Here is a 13484-nt window from a genome sequence, read left to right as displayed (position 1 = left end):
TTTATGCCATTCTCCTGCCTCAGCCTCCCGAGTAGCTGGGAGTACAGGCGCTCGCCACCTTGCCTGGCTAGTTTTTTGTATTTTTTAGTAGAGACGGGGTTTCACCGTGTTTGCCAGGATTGTCTCCATCTCCTGACCTCGTGATCCGCCCGTCTCGGCCTCCCAAAGTGCAGGGATTATAGGCTTGAGCCACCGCACCCGGCTAGGCTGTATTCTAAACATTGTAAATAATGTGTTGTAGAAACTCTGGATTTTGTTGTACTCTTCCAGAAAGTATTTAGTTTTTTTCAGGCATTTTACTTGGCTGAACTTAGACTTCTATTTGCGTTTTCCCTCTGGTGGATGGCAGCTTAGTTTTCATTAAATTTTCCTAGTCTTCACTGGGCTGTTGGGATCTGTCTAAGACATGCATGGCTCAGGTGTTAGTCAGAGTTTTGGCAATGTTTATACCAGAATTTGAATTCTGGGGTTCCCATTATTACCTCTAATATCTCTGGGATTTCTGCCATCAATTTCCAGTAGCTGTTGATTATTATAATTTACATAGTCTGCTTCCTCAGGCCAGTATGACTGGGGGTTTTTCATTAGAGTTTTGAAAGTTCTGTTTAGTGAAGACTGGGCTGTCCCTCAAGCTAAAAACAATAAAAAATAGTAGTACAGAAGCAGAAAATCAAATATTGCATGTTCTCACTTATAGGTGGAAGCTAAACAAATGGTACATGTGGAGTTAAAGATGGAGAAAATAGACTCTGGGGACTCCAAAGTGGGAGTGGGAGAGGAGTAAGGGGTGAAAAAACTACCTACTAGATATAATGTCCAATATTTGGGTGATGGGTACACTAGAAGCCCAACCCCCACCATTATGCATTAATATCCACATAACAAACAAGCACATTCACCCCTTAAATCACCAGAACAAACAAACAAACAAACAAAAAACCCAAAATGGGAAATTTATCCGGTGCCCTTCCCTTCTTCCAATAGACTTCCTTCCTGTTCTTGCTTGTTTTTGTTCACTCTTCAGTGCCTTGAGGTAATTGTTTTAAAAATTACTTTCTTCATAATTTATAGGTATTATTTATGAAGATTTTTTCTGGTAATAGCTGGAAGTTTGCTATGATAATCCATTCCAGAAGTGGAAATCATTAATAATTATCTGTCTAAAGCAAAAAAAGTAATCACTTATTGTGGAATTCACAACATCAAATTAAAATCTCAACAGCAGAATAAAGGATGGGGTAGAGGAATTGTAAGATCCTTTCATTACATATAAAGTGTAAAATTATTTGAAAGACAACGATGATAAGTTATTGACGCATATTGTAAGTTATAGAGAAATGACTAAGATGATAAAACTAACAAGCCAATGGTTGAGATAAAATAAGATCCCCCAAAATATTCAATTTATCCACAATAAAACAAGAAGAAGGAAGAAAAGATGGGATAGATAGAATAAAAATAGTAAGAGAGTTGACTTAAACCCAGCTATTGATAATCAACTTAAATGTAAATGGTTGAAATATTTCAGTTGAATGGTAGAGGTTACCAGGTTGGAAAAAAAATCAAGATTCAATTTATATGGAGTTTATTAAATATAATAAAGTTTATTAAATATAATAAAGTTTATTAAATATAAAGACTCAAAAAAAAAAGGATACAACCTAATACTAGTCATCAAAAAGCTGAGAGGACTATGCTAACAACAGATAAAGAAGACATCAGGACAAAGACTATTATCTGAAACAAAGAAAGGTATTTTACAATGATAAAAGGGCCAGTTCATCAAGAAGACATAGCAAATATTCATCTAAGTACAGAACTGAAAGGCGAAATAGGTCATCCATCATCCATATTACAGTTGACGGAGGTAGACAGAAAATCAGTGACGTTAGAGAGGAATTAGACAATACTATTAACCAACAATATCAACTAACATAATTGATATTTATTGAATATTACACCCACTTATGGGATAGGCAAATATAGATTCCATTTACGATATAGGCAAAATTGTGGTGACAAAAAGCAGATCAGTGGTTGTCTAGGCTGACCGTGGGTAGACTTAAGGGAAAATTTTGGAGTCATGGAAAATGTTATATTATGATGATGGTTAAATGAATGTACGCATTGCTGAAACTCATTAAACTGTACCCTTAAAATGGGTACATTTTGTCAATTATAGCTCAATAAAGATGATTTAAACACTTTTATAGAGCCTCTAAAAATATAAACAAAATAGAACATGGTAGGTATTAAAAGAATAGAGGCAGAAGAGATCTTGTTTGTTTGGCTGGATCATGGAATGCTGTGGGGTATGCATGGGATGGGGAAGAATAATCATAGTTAGGCTTAACAGCATGACCAAAGGCCTGCAGTAAGAAAGTACAGGACATATTCAAGGAGTAGTTTTGTCTTGGCCAGAGTAGAGGGAGAGGGACAGTGAGAAGTGGAAGATGGTTTGATAGCTGATTGAGAAAGTTTTTATGCTATGTAAGTGCTGACATCTTGTAGATACAGGGAAGATATCAAGAGGAGTTTCAAACGTAAGGAGTGAGAGTGGCTGATGGAGGAGATTTCTGTAGATGGAGTGAGGGAACAGGGTCTTGAGATAGGAAAAGAAGTAGACTTGTCAGGGTGCTCCCTCTCCACTTCCTCAGCTTAGTAGGGAAGAGGGAAAGAAATGGAAGAGGGAAAGGAAGGAAGCTGAAGAGATTATGTGAAAAGGTCTCTAGTTTCTATGTAAATTCAGTCATTTGCTACAGCTGAGCAGGCTAGAATGTGTCTAGGGTTTTTAGGGTAAACATGATTCAGAACAAGTGTGTTAGGAATGAACACAAAATGAGTTAATATTGTATTTCCCCAACTTGTTTCACAGAATACTAGATGCGGTTTTTCTGTGAAAAAGTGACTCTTTAGATAAAACTTTTGAGAAATGGTGCACATGTAATCTCCATCTGGAAACCCACAATGCCTACCAGGCTCCACTAAGTTCTGCAGAAAAGAACTTGTTTAACTGAATTTAAACCAGTGTTTTCCAAACTAGTCTGGAACCATGGGATCCTTCACTCACACCAACGTACTGAGAATGTCTTACAGAAGCAACTTTGCAAAGCATGCATTTAAATATTGTTGAGTTGTATAGAGGGCCCACCAAAGTTAGACGAGGTGTATTTGTAACAGGTCCTGTCAGTGTCATTTCCTCATATCCCCAGCAATACTCTGTCACCCAGGAGTTAAAAAGGGGGAACTGTGGGATGGTTTAGGGTAAGGAGTTCCCAAGGTAGGAATGCTTGGCTGTAAAGTGAGAATGTCGGTAGCTCTTAGTGTCCATGAGACTGAAACTGGGCAGAGAGATGAGAGAAGTTGGAATAAAAATGGGCACTAGGAAAACAGGGTAGTTGGTGGCCTTTTTGAAGATGGAGAGCAAGTTGGTAGAAAGGAGGGAGTGAAGGGTAAAAGGGGGTGAACAGAGAAGAAATTTTGAGAGTTTGAGATTGTAGTGACTCTGTGAGCCCCATTCTTCAGATTTCACTGGGATTTGTAAAAATGTGGATGTTGCTAGTTTGGAATACACAATCAAAAACCATTTCTACTATCATTTTCATAGAGATGACTAGAAGTTTGCTGCAGAGACAGTAGATTGGGTGTGTTTTCAATGTGTGTTCATTTTTATCATATCTTTAGCAAAGGGAAGACCAAATGACATCTAGTCTAAGAAGGCTGACAGCCAACCTTAAATTATTTTGCAATGTAAGATCTTTGTATCTAGAGACTGAGGACAATTGCTCGTTGCTCATATTGATTTATATCAGGCAGTGCAGTGAACATACAATTAATAGTTGACTTCATTGGCAGCCAGCTGTTAGTGCCATAATTTACTATGAGAATGGTGTGGTCCAGAGATGAACAAGAATTATACTGGGAACTGTATTTTTTAGCATTTTAAAGGTCAAACTCAACTCTTATTAATTTAGTCAGAGGTTTAGGTTGATTAAAAAAAAGATTTTTGCTGATGCAGAGTCTCTCACATGCTAATGTGAGGCTAAGCGTAGGAAAAGTCTCTTTTATGCCCTGATTTAAAGTTTTCCTTGATTTTAATGGCTAATGAAAGCCAAATTTGGACTGGGCACAAAATATCTTAAGATACTCTTAGAGAAGCTTTCAGAATTTCAGCGAGTCAGAAATCAGAAGATAGCAGTCGTTGGGCAGTAATATTTTTTGCTTCTTGGAAGAAATACTTTAAGCTACCTCAAAGAGATGATTATAGCATAGGTATGGCTCAACTTAAAAATAATAAGCAGAGATTTTGTTCTGTGGCCATCTTAGTATTTTTTGTTTAATCTTTATTGTGTGTCTATTACGTGCCAAGCCACCATGCCAAGTGCTCTACCTGCATACTCCCTGTCAATTTTTAAAACAATTCTGTGGAGTGTTCTTATTCTCACCTCTGTTTTGGATGGGAGGAAACTGAAACTCCTGGAAGACAAGGTGGAACAGCTCATGGATGGGAGCGCACAAATTAGAATCTAGGCAACCTCACTCTAGTATCTGTGCTCTGAAACATCAAAACATCACACCAGGCTGATCTTCTGAATGCAGAGCCTTGCACATAAGGAAGTAGGGACGTGGGTGTTTACCAAGCACAGTCTTTCTCCACCCTTTAGGAATCTTAAGACCTAAGCATAGCTCAGAGGATAAAAAGCTCTGGAGTCAGATGACCCGGGTTAAAACACCAGTTTTCCCATTTCCTGGCTTTTATTTAACTTCTCTCAGGCTTAGTTTACTCAGTTATAAGACAGGCATTATAACAATAAAAATCTGCCTTATAGGTTTTTAAAAAGATTAAACGAGGTGATGTAGGTAAAGTGCTTAACAATAAGCCTGGCACTTAGTGAATTCTTGGTAAATTTGTATCACATTTTAAATAATTTTTATGAATGCTTACCCATGACACACATAAGAAAAAATACCAGAGATGCAGCCCCATGGTAAGTTCTTTCAAAGCCAGGACTGGATAGGACATTTAAAGAGGGCTCACTCATTGTACCATTTTTGGGGGTATTTTATTGTATAAAAGTACAATATGGCTTCAACTGGGACAATGTGAGCATCAGAATGATAGCAATGGCTTTCAAAACATTGAATAAAACAGGAATTTATAATACTACAGTGATATAAATAAATAGGAAAAAAGGAAAAACAATTACAGTAGAATGCCAACTAATACATAGAGGAGAAATAATGGAGTTAGAAAATTACCTTTTAGCAAACGTCTTGGTAGTATGGATTTATGAAAAGATCATCAATAAATGTTAACACTAATGGGTAAAAGTTTATCAAGAACAGGACATTTACATAGTTCCAAAGCATCTTTCTAAGAAATGCATATTAAACAAATAAGAAATAGGAATATGACATTGGAGAAACTAAGTGATTAAAGTTAATGTCATAGTAGTGAGTGCAGACCAATATCATATATTTCTTAATATGATGCACTGAGGTGGATATAGCACCACATCTGTGTCAATACTGCCAAAAATGCATAGCCTTAATCTGATAGTAAGGAAACACCAGACAAAACCAAATTTGATAGTAAGGAAACATCAGAGGAGCCTTCTTCAAAATAGTTTGATGTGTCTCTTAAAAATAGTCAAGATAATGAAAGAAAAATATAAACTGAGGAACAGAATCAGATTAAGTAAGATTCAAGAGATGTGGCAGCTAAATGCAACATATGATAAAGGTCAGAGGCTATTTTCCTAGAAAGAGCATTATCTGTATAATTGACAAATATGGGGAAATGTGAATAGGTTCTGCAGGTTAGATAATAGTATTGCACCAATGTTACTTTCTGCATTTTGATAACTGATTATGGTAGAAAATGTCTTTGATCTTGAGAAACATAAACTGATACATTTAGTGGCAAAAAGGCGTTATGTCTGCGACTTACTATCTAATGGTTCGGAAGAAATTTCATTCTCTTTCTCTCTACTTCTCTCTCTCTCTCTCTCTCTCTCACACACACACACACACACACACACGGACACACACAGAGAGAAAGAATGGTAAAGCAAATGTTATAATATACTAACAATTGGTGATTATGGGTGAAGTGTGTATGGAAGCTCTCTACTATTCTTGAGCATTTTCTGTAAGCTTGAAATTATTTCAAAATAAAAAATTAAAGTCGCTTCAAAAAGTATGGTATGGGAAATGAGTTATATAAGATAGTTTCCTTCAGTCAGCAAAATCAGATTGACAGAGTCAACTTTTGTTAATTGAAACTTCCAAATTTCCCTAATATATATATATATTTGTTTTGGTACATTGTATTTTTCTGATTTCCCTTTCTTTACTAGATAAGAATTCATAGTCAGTCACTACTTCAGTTCCCTCCAACTAAATAATTTCTTTTTCTGTGGACATTTTGCTATGGATTATGTTAGACTTTTCAGATGGTTAAGTTCATTTTCCATGTGAAGACACGAAGGCTGCTTTGGTCATGTTGAAACTTAAAAAAAATTGTACACTTGCAGGAGATTGAATAACTATTCCCATTTCATCACCTCTCCATGCATCCACAGTCTTTGCCATGTGACTTTTGAGCACTTCCCAGTAGAAATTAAGTGTACTTCCCTGCTTCTCGGCTCTGGTCTTGATCATGTGACTTACCTTTGCTCAATGGGATGTTAGCAGATGACATGCAAACAGAAGCTTGAAATGCCTCCATATATCTTGAGGTCAAGGATATCCTGGGAGCAGCTTCCTGGATTTAGAAGTTCATGTTCTTTTCCATAAAGAAACTGCCTCTGCAGAGAGGTCTGGATTCTTTCAATTTTTAAATTTTATTTATTTATTTATTTTTAATTTTATTTTAAGTTCTGGACTACATGTGCAGAACAGACAGATTTGTTCCATAGGTACACGTGTGCCATGGTGGTTTGCTGCACCTCTCAACCCATCATCTGGGTTTTAAGCCCCGCATACATTAGGTATTTGTCCTAACGGAGAGGCCTGAATTCTAAGATCAAAATTCTTCTGGAAGCATCTCTCCTTGAATATTCCCAAAACACTCTTAAGAAAGACAATAAGTTACTAAGTTACTAAGATGTAAAATTTAAGTTTTGAATTACCTGTATCTTCTTTTGCTACATTTGAATAAACACATTTCCTGAAGTTTGAATGTCTCCAATTTAAAAAGGGAAACCTATAACGTCTATTAAAAAGAACCTTTGAATTTTACCCATTTGTTCAACAAACATTCACTGGACAGTTTATTCCAAGCTAAGTACTGTGCTAGGATATAATAGTGAGCAGACAAGTAAAGTCAGTGATTACAGGGTGATGGGTGCTGTGGAAGAAGTTCATGCACAGGGTAGAAACCATAGATGATTCTACAGATGGGAGGAGAGAAGGGGACCTAGGAGGTGTGAGTAAGGCTGGAGATGTGGGTACAGACTGATCAGATTTCCTGGTAGCAAGAAGAGCATATAACATCATAAAACTGGGGATTTCACTGCACTGAATTACTGCCAAACAGGTATATTCTGTGGTTCCACCCTTCCTTTTCTCCATTTTGGCTTTGAAGATTATTTACAAGAGAAACTACTCGTGGGAGGCTGAAGGTCCAGTCTCTCAAGTTGGAGTTGTGTGTATGTCTGTTCTGATTTTGTTTTTGGAAAAGAGTGATAGTTATAGTGAAGACAATTTAAATGGTATTCTGTTTCTTGTTGTTGGATTGGAGGGTGCCACATTAAGGTAACAAAAGATCAGAGCTTTGAAAATTGTACTACATTTTAGAGACAAAGTATTTTCATTGAGTAGGTGGGAAAATCGCTGACAATGGAGTGATCCACACTACAGCTAAAAATAGCTGTAACTAGGAGCATAACAACAGCCTGGCTTAGCAACGACAGAGTGGGCCAAGAAAAATGCCACAATTCTCTTTCCTGGTCTTCCAAGTGTAGAAGGAATCGGTGAAAGAAGGTGGATGCATGTAAAAAGGAAAATTCTGGTTTTACACATCCAGAAAGAATTATGATAGGCAAAAGTAAGGTATTTTAACTTCCATCAGTTTTAAATGTTACATCCCCTTTCTCATTCCACTTTGACCTCCTTGCCATTATACTTGCTCTCAGACATTTTTGATGATTGTCTAAGGGGAAGTTGACTTGGGGAATCATTTAGTTACAGTTTAGTAGGATATATGTCAAGATTGGGAATAAATTTCATGTATAGTGAAGTTATTCCTCGCAGATTCAATGTAGGAAAGTCTTCCAGGCATATTCTTACTGCCTATTGCAGTGATGTAGTTTGTGATGGGAAGGTGTAAGGCCAGAGGTTATATGTCAGTATGAACACGGCCTGTAGCCACCTACCTCTGGAAATACGTGAGTAGTAGAGGAGAAAGAAAGACGGAAACGTACAGGGCTACAAAACAGCCGATGGGAAATACTCCCAAATCATCAGTCACAAAAAGTTTTAAGTGGGTAATTTGGTTTTCATCAATGCCTAATAAAACTGGATGTTGTCTCTTACCAGAAATATATTCAATAATAAAAAGCTTACAATTATAAACTCACCATGATCTTTTCTCTTTTTTGGTAAAAACTGTGCAAAATGGAATTTCTCAGAATTCCTGTGTTACGCAGGCATGAACTGTAGTAGAACTCCAAACAGCAGGTACCTCTGTGTTTGAAGTAGCATGTTTTATGCATTCCCATTGATTGGATCATGAGTTAGCATATGTCACGCATCTTGTACCGACATTGTCTGTTGTTTCCAGATTACATGGCACACAAAATTGCCACCACTAAAACAGCTTGATACTCTCTAAATATTGTCTCAATAAATTCATATAGAGGTCCAGCACATTTTGTTAGTGTTATTCCTAGGTTTTTTTTCACTTTAGGTTGCTGTGTATGTTGTCTTTTTTTGCATTATATTTTCAGCTACTTTTACTGATGTGTAGACAATACTAATTTGTGTGTGTGTGTGTGTGTGTGATGTTATCTAGATACTTTACTAAACTCCCATACTAATATATCATTTTTCAGTTTATTTTCTTTGGTTTTATAAGTATTCATACTATTGCTATTTGTGAATAGCAATAATTTTGCTTCTTTCCTTTCCATTTTCAAATAATTATGGCATTTATTTCTCTTTTACAAACAGCTCAAACAACTGTTTTTACAAACAGTTGAATGGGAAGGAGGGACAAATGATAAAAGGAGCACAAATGTAGCTAAGCATCTAGTGGTATAATTCTGCCAAGGTGCCCTTAGAGTTTCAGGTGCCCACATGCTGGATCTCTCAAGAGGTGCATTTATGGGATTTTTGAAACTTCTTTGTGGGGATCTGCCCATTTCTCTGATCTAAATCGTGTGCTTTCAGGCATACCTCTTGTAACCTTCCCTTCAACTCCTGCTTCCAAGTTCAAATCCAGCAGCTTCTTATTTCTGGGATCTGCTCATCTGGGAGGCCATGCTTGACCCAGCTACCTTTTTTTCTTTCTTTTTTTTTTGTTGTTGAGATGGAGTCTCGCTCTGTCGCCCAGCCTGGAGTGCAGTGGCCGGATCTCAGCTCACTGCAAGCTCCGCCTCCTGGTTTTACCCCATTCTCCTGCCTCAGCCTCCCAAGTAGCTGAGACTACAGGCGCCCGCCACCTCGCCCGGCTAGTTTTTTGTATTTTTTTAGTAGAGACGAGGTTTCACTGTGTTAGCCAGGATCATCTCGATCTCCTGACCTCGTGATCCGCCCGTCTTGGCCTCCCAAAGTGCTGGGATTACAGGCTTGAGCCACCGCGCCCGGCAGACCCAGCTACCTTTCATGGCATCTACTTGGCTCATGGGAAACCTACTATCTTTGCCATGTAAAACTCCAAGAGTGTGGTGTGCCCAAATGCTGCTTTTTTCCTCTTTCCTTGACATAGTTGGCAAACACAGATTGCTTTCTGCCTTGCACATTCACCAGGCTAGAGGCAGATACTAATCTCGATATTCATAATCCCCCAAACTCTAGAAGACATGCTGATTTCTCCTTAGAACTTTTCCACATGGCCCTGTGGCAGCCCTGGGCCCCCAAATTTTGTAGCCATATAAACATCCATCCGGCTAGTGAAAGTAGGTCGTTCTAGGGAAAAGTGTTGATAGTGCTGGAGCAGCCTTTAGTAAGGCTGGTCTTGATGTGATTATATCCTCGTTGAGATTGGAAAGGCACTTATTTTGCCTATTGTTTGTAGCTTTGCAGCTTCAGATACAATCTTATGAGTACAGGAATTGACCTATTTAATGCTCCCTTACATACAATTATACACACTCATTTTCATTCCATTATTGGCAGCTTGTGAGTCCAAAGGTTGAATCCGTTTATAGGAAACTTAGGATAGTATCTAACTTAAAAGTAAGGTTATGCTGGGCATGGTGGCTCACACCTGTAATCCCAGAACTTTGGGAAGATGAGGCAGCAGGATCACTAGAGCTCAGGTGTTGGAGACTAGCCTGAGCAGCATAGAAAGGTTCCATCTCTACAAAAAGTAAAAAAAAAAAAAAAAAAAAATTATCTAGGCATGCTGGTGCATGCCCACGGTCCCAGCTACTCAGGAGGCTGAGGTGGGAGGCTAACTTAAGCCCAGACGGTTCAGGCAACTGTGAGTAGTGATTGTGCCACTGCACTACAGCCTGGGCAACAGAGTGAGATCCTATCTCAAAAAACAAACAACTCCCCCCAACCCCCAAACCAAAGAAACTGACATTATGCTATGGAATTTGATAATTGTAAGTGACATATCTGAAGACTTTTGGACCCTTTGAACTTTCGATTATATTTCCCTCTTTTTATTAAGTGATCCTTTAAGGAGTGTCAGTTCTGAAATGAGAGATTCTATAAATGTGAAAACAAGTAGAGAAAAAAGAAAGTCCCTGGTGGGTCTCCTGGCCTTCACAAGCTAGGTGAATTGCTGCCACCTTATAGCCTTGACATAGTTTGATTTAATTGCTTCCTTTAGCAAAGTTTTAAATCATTACATGTCTTAGCCTTTGACTAAAAAATTAGTCAAAACCACAAATATTAAAATGACTAATGCCAGAGCAAATTTTATTTAATACACCTGTTTTTCATTTATTTACTTTGTTTTATAAAGATATGGAAAACATTTGACCTACATTTGTAGTTCGTCTCTAAAAGAGAGTAGTAGTGTACCATTTGTTGAAACAATGTACGTTAATTTACAGTGTTTAGAATAATAGACGTTTGTCAAAATTAAACTACACTGCTCTTCAAATAATACTATGTTTTACTTAATATGAATTGGTCAAAGATTAATATGTGAGAGAAATGCGAATGATTCTGAAAGGCCGTTAGCAATGAATCCAAAGAAATGTTAGACAGGATAGTCTTGTGAAGGATAAATACAAATATTTGTATTTAGCTTTATAATATTTCCCAAATCATATTACATTTTCATGGGCTCTATGGGCTTTGCCACTCCTTGGAGGCTTCAGGCTACAGATTTCTTATATGTATACATATATAAAATGTTTAATACTATTGTTTTTAATTTTTATTTTTAATGTTTGTGGATACATAGTAGGTATATATATTTATGAGGCACATGGGATATTTTGATAAGGGCATGCAATGCATAATATGCAGGCTAAACAGGGTATCCATCTCCTCAAGCATTTATCCTTTGTGTTACAAACAATTCAATTGCACTCTTAGTTATTTTACAATGTACAATTAAATCATTTTTTTACTATAGTCACCCTGTTGTGCTAGCAAATACTAGGTCTTATTTATTCTTTTTAACTACTTTTTAACTTTTTAACCATTATTTACTATTGTTTTCTAAAGTAGCTCAAAAGTCAATTGTTTTCCTCATAAGTATGTTGCCCATGGATAACTCCTGACAGTCAGTGAGACAAGAGAGCTCTAAATAAAACAGAAAATAAATAAAGATCTTATGAATCAGAGCTAATATATGTGGAGGGTTTGATTCTCTAGGCCCCTTATTCAATAAATTCAACAAATGGCATATTTATTAAGTGCCTATAATTATCAATATTTTTCTCAATTCCTGGGAAAAACATAGATATGATCTTTACTCACTGCTAGGATGATCATATTCGATAATTTGGAAGGAAGCCTTTTCAGCTTTACATGTTGATTTTTCAAAATTATCCACTTAATACAGTTTTCACTGGCCTGACTGACGTTCCCAGTTCTTCCTGCAAAAAGAGAGAATAACCATTTCCTCCTTCAGTAATTCTCCCATTTCTTTTTTGATATTGCTTCTTTAGCCCTCAAATTTATTGCCTTTCAAATATTTCTAAATTAACAAGTGAAAACAGCAAACTTGGGACTTTAGTTTTAAACCTGTTGGCCATGAATTCTTACCACTAGGAGGCGCTCCATATTCCCAACATTTTTACACACACACACACACACACACACACACATACAGCCATGTCAAAATGTACACAATTGGCTACAATTTTTAGTAGGAAGGATAAAAGTATCATAAATAAAATAAAAGGCAGGATGTGCATTCTCCTCAGGTATTTTTTGTGCTGTCTTTTCTCCAAGATGCATGAAACTTATGGGTTAAAATAGAGCTTCTAAGTATCTTCCACTTGGGGGATGCCTCCATTTTTGGAAGGCTAAGCGAGGTCAGGGTGCGGGGCAGAGAGCAGAGAGAGAGAAATCTTGAGAAGAAACTTAGGCGTTCTTCACACAATGCCTTGCGCAGAAGGAATGAAGCTCATCTTCCCCCAGTGTTGCATCTGTTTGGCCAAAGTCAGATATGTAGATGTGGGTGAAATTGGATGGTTCTTTGTTCTGCTTCTAGTATAAGTCTTAAGTTGAAGTGGTAGAATGAATCCTTCAGACTTCTACATGGCCCAGCCCAGTTCATCACAGTAGGAGGCCCAAAAGCTCTGGTCCAATGCTCTCGCTAGTAACAACATGTATATATATTGATTGTCCTTTGAGTCTGACATATCTCCTCAGCCCACTGCAGTGGGAGACAACTGTTAAGTCCTGAAATATTCCATTCTTGCTGTATTTCCCCTCATTAAGAGACTCAAATAACACTTCTTCTGCATTTGGTTGAGCATAATATTCAATCATCCAGGTGTATATGCGTAGATTGTCTATGTTGGCAATGTGTCATCAAGACTTCCAAAGGATAAAAAGTGCCTCTTAATAATAAATACCTGATAGACAAATATAGTAACTATTAAGCCTTTTGGCTTTCTTCTTTATCCAGTTGCAAAGGCAAAAATATGTGCTACAAATAATTCAGACAATTTAGAAATGTTTTAAAAAAGTAAATGACCTTCAAAATTTTAAAATTTCACATTCAGAAATAACTATTGCTCACAATGTATCAAACTGTGAATATATCAAATTGTGAATAATAGTTATATTAATAATACATGCAATATGCTAATAGGTAATATTAATGTATTTGTTAGTATATATAA

The 13484-nt window shown here is 37.1% G+C and overlaps 1 protein-coding gene across 1 annotated transcript in view; it reads right to left on the bottom strand.

Annotated features, from left to right (window-relative positions):
* Window positions 1–13484, bottom strand: part of OCIAD2 (OCIA domain containing 2) — a 1147735-nt gene that overhangs the window by 892544 nt on the left and 241707 nt on the right. The window lies entirely within an intron of this gene.

Source organism: Macaca thibetana, chromosome 5 (assembly GCF_024542745.1).
Source record: "Macaca thibetana thibetana isolate TM-01 chromosome 5, ASM2454274v1, whole genome shotgun sequence".
Classification (NCBI taxonomy): domain Eukaryota; kingdom Metazoa; phylum Chordata; class Mammalia; order Primates; family Cercopithecidae; genus Macaca; species Macaca thibetana.
This window is presented reverse-complemented; position numbering and strand designations above follow the sequence as displayed.